Raw genomic sequence first — 6414 nt, 5'->3', positions numbered from 1 at the left:
GAAAAACAACTTTATCTCACACCAAGCTAAACAATTTTATCTAACCATCGCACATTCTTGGCGTGATGATCACCCTACAAGTATAAGTGATTGTGAAATGTATGGAGCAAAGGTTAGGATTCAAGTTTCTAGGAGAAAGATTCACACACATATACACTTAGATTAAACTAGATTCGTTAGAGTAGAATTTTTATCTTATATAAAATAAATAAATAAATAAAAGATAGTTTTTCTTTGACATTTTTTTTACTCTAGCTACCAAATATAGGAAAACTTATAAAACAACCATCTTCACATAGAATGTATTAGCTCTTTATACCTCCATGTTTACAAAATATCGACGAAATACCAATACTTTTATATATATATATATATATATATAATTTTTTAAGAAGATAGTTATAAGAACTTTTAAATTTCAATTATATATATATATTTTTTAAATTATTCTAAACATGATTTTATAGATTATATAACAAATAACATTTTATTAAGATAAAATTTTGCGTACACCTTAATAACAAGAGAAATATGCAATCCAACAATAAAATATTTACAATATCAATTAATAAGTGGTGTAACATAACATAGTATAACTTGAATTCTCAAAAAAATAAAAAATGGTATAACTTGAGTCTAACATATATATATATATATATATATATATCAGATATATATTCATGGAAGAGTGCTTGAGACAAAAAGAGCCACGGTTGTTTCTTCGACCTGAAAAAGATTTGTCATGTAATTAATTGTTTACAAGAAATATTACCAGAGGACAATTCTTTTAGATATGGAAGAAAAGTATTTAGGATTTGATGGTTCAATTTAATTTTTTTTAATTCATCTAATTTAATTTTTTATATTTTATTTAAATGATATTTTGACAGACATCCACAACAAACTCATTTTATTTAATCTATATTATTTTGGGTAGGGTTTCGTCATATAGGTGAATTTGATATGTCTTTCGTGTTAAGATGTGCATCCCAAACACATGAAACCACTAAAGGAAGTTTTATACGAATTCCATTTATTTATATCCCAAAAAACAAACAAACTACTTATCATATGAACCACTAGGTACCTAGAATGAAATACAAACAGAATCTCCCCCAGATAGCTCCACTTATAAGCCGTGTCAAAAATCTGAGACGTAATCACTTTCTCCTCCTTATACTTGGTGTTATCTTTAACAGATACCAACTTTGATCAAAAGGCACTTCTCATGTTACCCTCAAGCCAAAATTACTAATTCTATAACTTGCAAAATCCAAAGCATCGACCTTCAGTATCTTGCCCTCTTCTTCGGGTCACTGTCCCTTCTCTCCCAAACTTCTCTCAGCATAAATAGCACCCACCTACTTCCACAACTCTTAGTTCTTCTTCTTCTTCTTCTTCTTCTCACTGCCACTACATATCACAGGTATGTTCTTTATTTTGATCTTGTTTCTTTCGGAATTCACATGATCAGCTAGCTTTCAAGCTCTATAAATATGTGACAAAGTTACACTTGATCTTTCTTTTCTTATCAGCAAACACCCGGAATTCATTTTGCTAATTGGTGTTTGATGGGATCATTTAAGGAAGGGAGAGAAGAAAGTCCCGGGGAACGAAGGGAAAGAGTGAAGACATGCATAGTTTATTCATGGTCATTATTGGTGAGCATGATAGGAGGTCTAACAATGGGGTGGTGGGAATACGAGTACCACTCCACAAATAGTCAACTTTGGATGGTGCCCTTTGGTCTAGTTCTGCTTATTACACCTCTCTTTGTTTGGTTCTCTATCTTTGTTTCCGATTTATGTAGCTCTAAGGTTGAAGATGCTCCGAGTGCTGCAGCAAGTCAACCCGTTCGTCCACTTGCAGGTGACCTTGAGAGATCAATGATCAAATCAAAGAAGTTACCACCTACTGTGATTAATGTTGATGTATGACTCTTTTTTCTATTCTATGAGCATCTTTTTTTACTGTTCTAGCTAGGACAGTAAGACTTGGCTTCTCTTTTTACAGTATCAAGTCATTGCGCAGAATCATGGGTTATTTGATAAAGAGAAAATTCAAAAAGAGAGTGCATTAAATTAATGTAATTCTCAAATAGCATTCGGGCTGATCCCTTTGGCCTTTTTTTTTGCAATATATTATATATATTTGATTTTTTTTTTTTTAATTCAAAGAAACAATATTTATATGATTTAGAAATGCCACTTGGCAATCATATTAATTAAATAGTAGTTCTGATTGATTATTAGTTGGTGGTGCATGTGCAAAAGCTTGATTTTTGGTGGGCTGCAGTCTATCCAACAAATCAAATTAATATTCTTTTCAATTCTTTAAATTAAAAGGAGGACAGCTTAGCTTAGTAGTATAAAAAATAATAATAAATAAATAAAAACTAAATTTCAATGCAATGATAGCGTTGCTGTGAAATTATAATATGATGATTATTTTATGGAAAATATAACAGAAGAATTCAATAGAAATCAAGTAGTTGCCATGATATTAGCTAGGGAAGTATGGGAAGGCATATGAATGCAGCCTTCCCCAGCTCAATTTGTTCCAAATGATATTTAACTGTTAAGCATCTACCTGCCGTCTTCTGCTTTCTTTTATCTTTAACAGGCAACGCGGCTTTCCAACGACAAACAAACGTAACCACTCCACACAAGAGAGTGAGAAATTAATGGGGATGCATGTACGGAGGTGGGGTTTTAAACGGAAAATTATTGTATACTCTCGGAATACTATAAATGTATATTTTCTCCTCTCATATGAACAGTGAGTCTCACCATTTAGTGGGGTTTTAAACGGGAAAAAATTATTGTGTACTCTCTGCGTACTATAAATGCATATTTCCTCCTCTCACATGAACAGTGGATCCCACTAATTAAATGGTGGGACCCACCATTCATGTGAGATAATGGAGTACCTAATAATTTTCCTTAAATGAGATTAGCAACTAGGACATTTTGAGACTATATATATATATATATATATATATATCTTTCCAAAACAAAATCCAAGTATATATCTTATATCTAAAAGTGTCAATGTCCCTACAGTGTTTTTGCACTATTTATACAGCATTTTTCACTGTTCATCTACAGTGCATTTTGGTGAGGCACTTTGCCTTTTTTTTTCTTTTTTTAAGTTTTGAACAGTAGCTACATTTTTTTTTTTTTTTTAGTCTTGCTTTTGTACTTATATATATATATATATATATTGTTATACTGAAACAACAAATTTCACAATATTTTCACAATTATTAACGTGTCAATTTCTTATAAGTCAAAATAAAATAATAAAATATGAAACTATGACCAACAACAACTGAAAATAAATGTTTCATGGTTTCGTGAGCCACTTTTTTTCCCCCAAGTTTTGAACAGTAACTACAATGCCAGTGGCATTGTAGCTACAATAGCTACAGTTTTTTTTTTTTCCTTTTCCTTTTAAATATTTATGTAAGCTGATATATATATATATATATATATATATTGTTATACTGATACAGCAAATTTCACAATATTTTCACAATTATTGACGTGCACGAATGCACTACAGTATAACTACAGTGCCAAGTGGCACTGTAGCTACAGTAGCTACATTTTTTTTTCCTTTTAAATATTTATTTAAGTTGGTATATATATTGTTATACTGACACAACAAATTTCACAATATTTTCACAATTATTGACGTATCAATTTCTTACAAGTAGAAATAAAATATGAGACTATGACCAATCACAACTAAAAATAAATGTTTTGAGAAAATGTTACAACACTTATTGTGTAGTGCTTTTGGTTTATTCAACTGGTACGGTAGCTACAGTACCTAAAGATTTTTTTTTTTTTTTTTTTTAGTAATCGCTTTGTGTTTTTTTTCTTTTAAATATTTATGTAAGCTGGTATATATATTGTTATACTGACACAACAAATTTCACAATATTTTCACAATTATTGATGTGTCAATTTCTTACAAGTCGAAATAAAATAATAAAATATGAGACTATGACCAACCACAACTAAAAATAAATGTTTTGAGAAAATGTTACAACACTTATTGTGCAGTTCTTTTGGTTTATTCAACTAGCACGATAGCTACAATGCCTAAAGTTTTTTTTTTCTTTTAAATATTTATGTAAGCTAGTATATATATTATTATACTGACACAAAAAATTTCACAATATTTTTACAATTATTGACGTGTCAATTTCTTACAAGCTGAAATAAAATAATAAAATATGAGATTGTGACCAACTACAACTAAAAATAAATGTTTTGAGAAAATGTTACAATACTTATTGTGTAGTGTTTTTGGTTTATTCAACTGGCACGGTAGCTACAGTGCCTAAAGTTTTTTTTTTTTTTAGTAATCAGTTTGTGTTTTTTTTTCTTTTAAATATTTATTGAAGTTGGTATATATATTGTTATACTGACACAACAAATTTCACAATATTTTCACAATTATTGATGTGTCAATTTCTTACAACTCGAAATAAAATAATAATATATGAGATTGTGACCAATCACAACTAAAAATAAATGTTTTGAGAAAATGTTACAACACTTATTGTTATCACAATATTTTCACAATTGTTGAGATCTCAGTTTCTTATAAATCAAATAAAAAAATACTAAGTCCACGACATTTTTACATTAATTTCTACAATGCCTAAAGGTTTTTTTTTTTTAAAAAAATATTTATGTAAACTGGCATATCTATTAACTATATAAAAAGAGCCAAAGGCTCATGAATAGTATTTTTTTGGTTTATTCAATTAGTGAGGTGCACTTTTTCTTTTCTTTTCTTTTCTTTTTCTCCCTTCAAGTATGCCAGTTGGTTTGAGCTCTGTTTTTGTTTTTGTTTTTGTTTTTTGTTTTTTTAAGATCTTTATATGTTTACTTTGTACTTGCAATGCAAGTTTACATTGTAAATACACAAAAGTGGTTAATATTATACACATTTGCACAAAAAATGGTAAATATTGTACAAATTTTGTAAATGTGTACAAAATTTGCCAATTTTTTTTGTGTCTACAATATAAATTTACATTGTAATTAAGTACAATGTATGCATAAAGATATTATGAAAATGTTGTGACGCATGTGTCAATTCCTTATGGGTCAAAATAAAATAAAATAATAAAATATTATACCGAGATCTAGCACAACTAAAAATGTTGTGACATTTTGTTGTTATTATAATATATTTACAACTATTGAGGTGTAAGTTATAGGTCAAAATAAAATAATAAAATATTAGACTGGGATCTGTTACAGTCTTATACGAATGAGATTAACTTTTTATGACATAATTATTAAAATTCTTAAAATTAATGTCTCTTTTGATTAACGTAAGTTTCTATGTATTTTAAAAATCAAATGATTTATATCTTTATTTTGTGATACAGATAAAATCTAAAATTGATCCTAATCACTACTTTTTTTTTTCCCATAGCTAGCATGTGCCTTGCACGTGCTGCCCTGACTAGTTTTAAATAAAATCCAAAATCTTATTAAACAAGTATGATGCATGTACAATCTATAACTTCTACCAAAAACAAAATTGTAAAATCTATGACATATATAATAAAACTAAAGACATTTGAGAGTTTTTGTTGAACTTATAATTTTGTGTCACATAAATTTTTTAAATCTCACAATTTTACTCATTATTATCCTAGAATATATAGAGTAATATTACAGCCACAAATTATTTTACAACATTTTTACGAAATGTTGATGTGACCAACTTCTTATTAGTTTTCATTTATACCCACCATTAACATCACTTTTTCATTTATCAATAACCACTTATCATATCAGCAATTTGTAAAAAAATTTGTATCTCTAACATTACTCAAATGTATATTTTCAATTGAATTGAATTTTTATTTCATATTTAAACCCTCCATTATAATTTTAATACATTATATTTCTTTAAATACCGAAATATAAAATTCCATATACAAATACAATTAAAATAAATATTTACTAATAAATACTATAATTATCAAATTTTATATTTAAAAAATTTTTAAAAAAATCATATTTTGTTAAATTTTATCATGCATTGCACAAATTATTGACTAGTGTACAAGATTGATAGGCCAAGAATGTATTGACCCCTTGTGATGAATAAACTAATTAATTAGCCAAGTTAATTTATTAATTCAATTAGCATGCAATAAGTGTGGTAGCACAAACAAATCACCAACTAAGTTAATATGTAGCGAAAAATAAAGTTGACACAGTGATTTGTTTACGAATGGGAAAAACCTACACGGCTAAAACCCCACCAAGTGATTTTAAGGTCACCACTCCTGAGAATTCACTATTATTACAACAAGTTGTTACAAGTAAAGGAATCTCAGTATCTTATATTAACCTACAGTTGAATTTTTATCCCAAT

The 6414-nt window shown here is 28.2% G+C and overlaps 1 long non-coding RNA gene across 1 annotated transcript; it reads left to right on the top strand.

Moving 5' to 3' along the window:
• Positions 1–962: 962 nt before the first annotated feature.
• On the top strand, positions 963–2170 carry LOC126696830 (uncharacterized). The gene is made up of 2 exons (XR_007646105.1): positions 963–1426; positions 1536–2170. It is a non-coding gene; the product is annotated as an uncharacterized LOC126696830 (long non-coding RNA).
• The last annotated feature ends 4244 nt before the right edge of the window (positions 2171–6414 follow it).

This window comes from Quercus robur, chromosome 8 (genome assembly GCF_932294415.1).
Source record: "Quercus robur chromosome 8, dhQueRobu3.1, whole genome shotgun sequence".
Lineage (NCBI taxonomy): Eukaryota > Viridiplantae > Streptophyta > Magnoliopsida > Fagales > Fagaceae > Quercus > Quercus robur.
The sequence above is the reverse complement of the archived record's forward strand: the minus strand, read 5'-3'. Positions and strand labels throughout refer to the sequence as shown.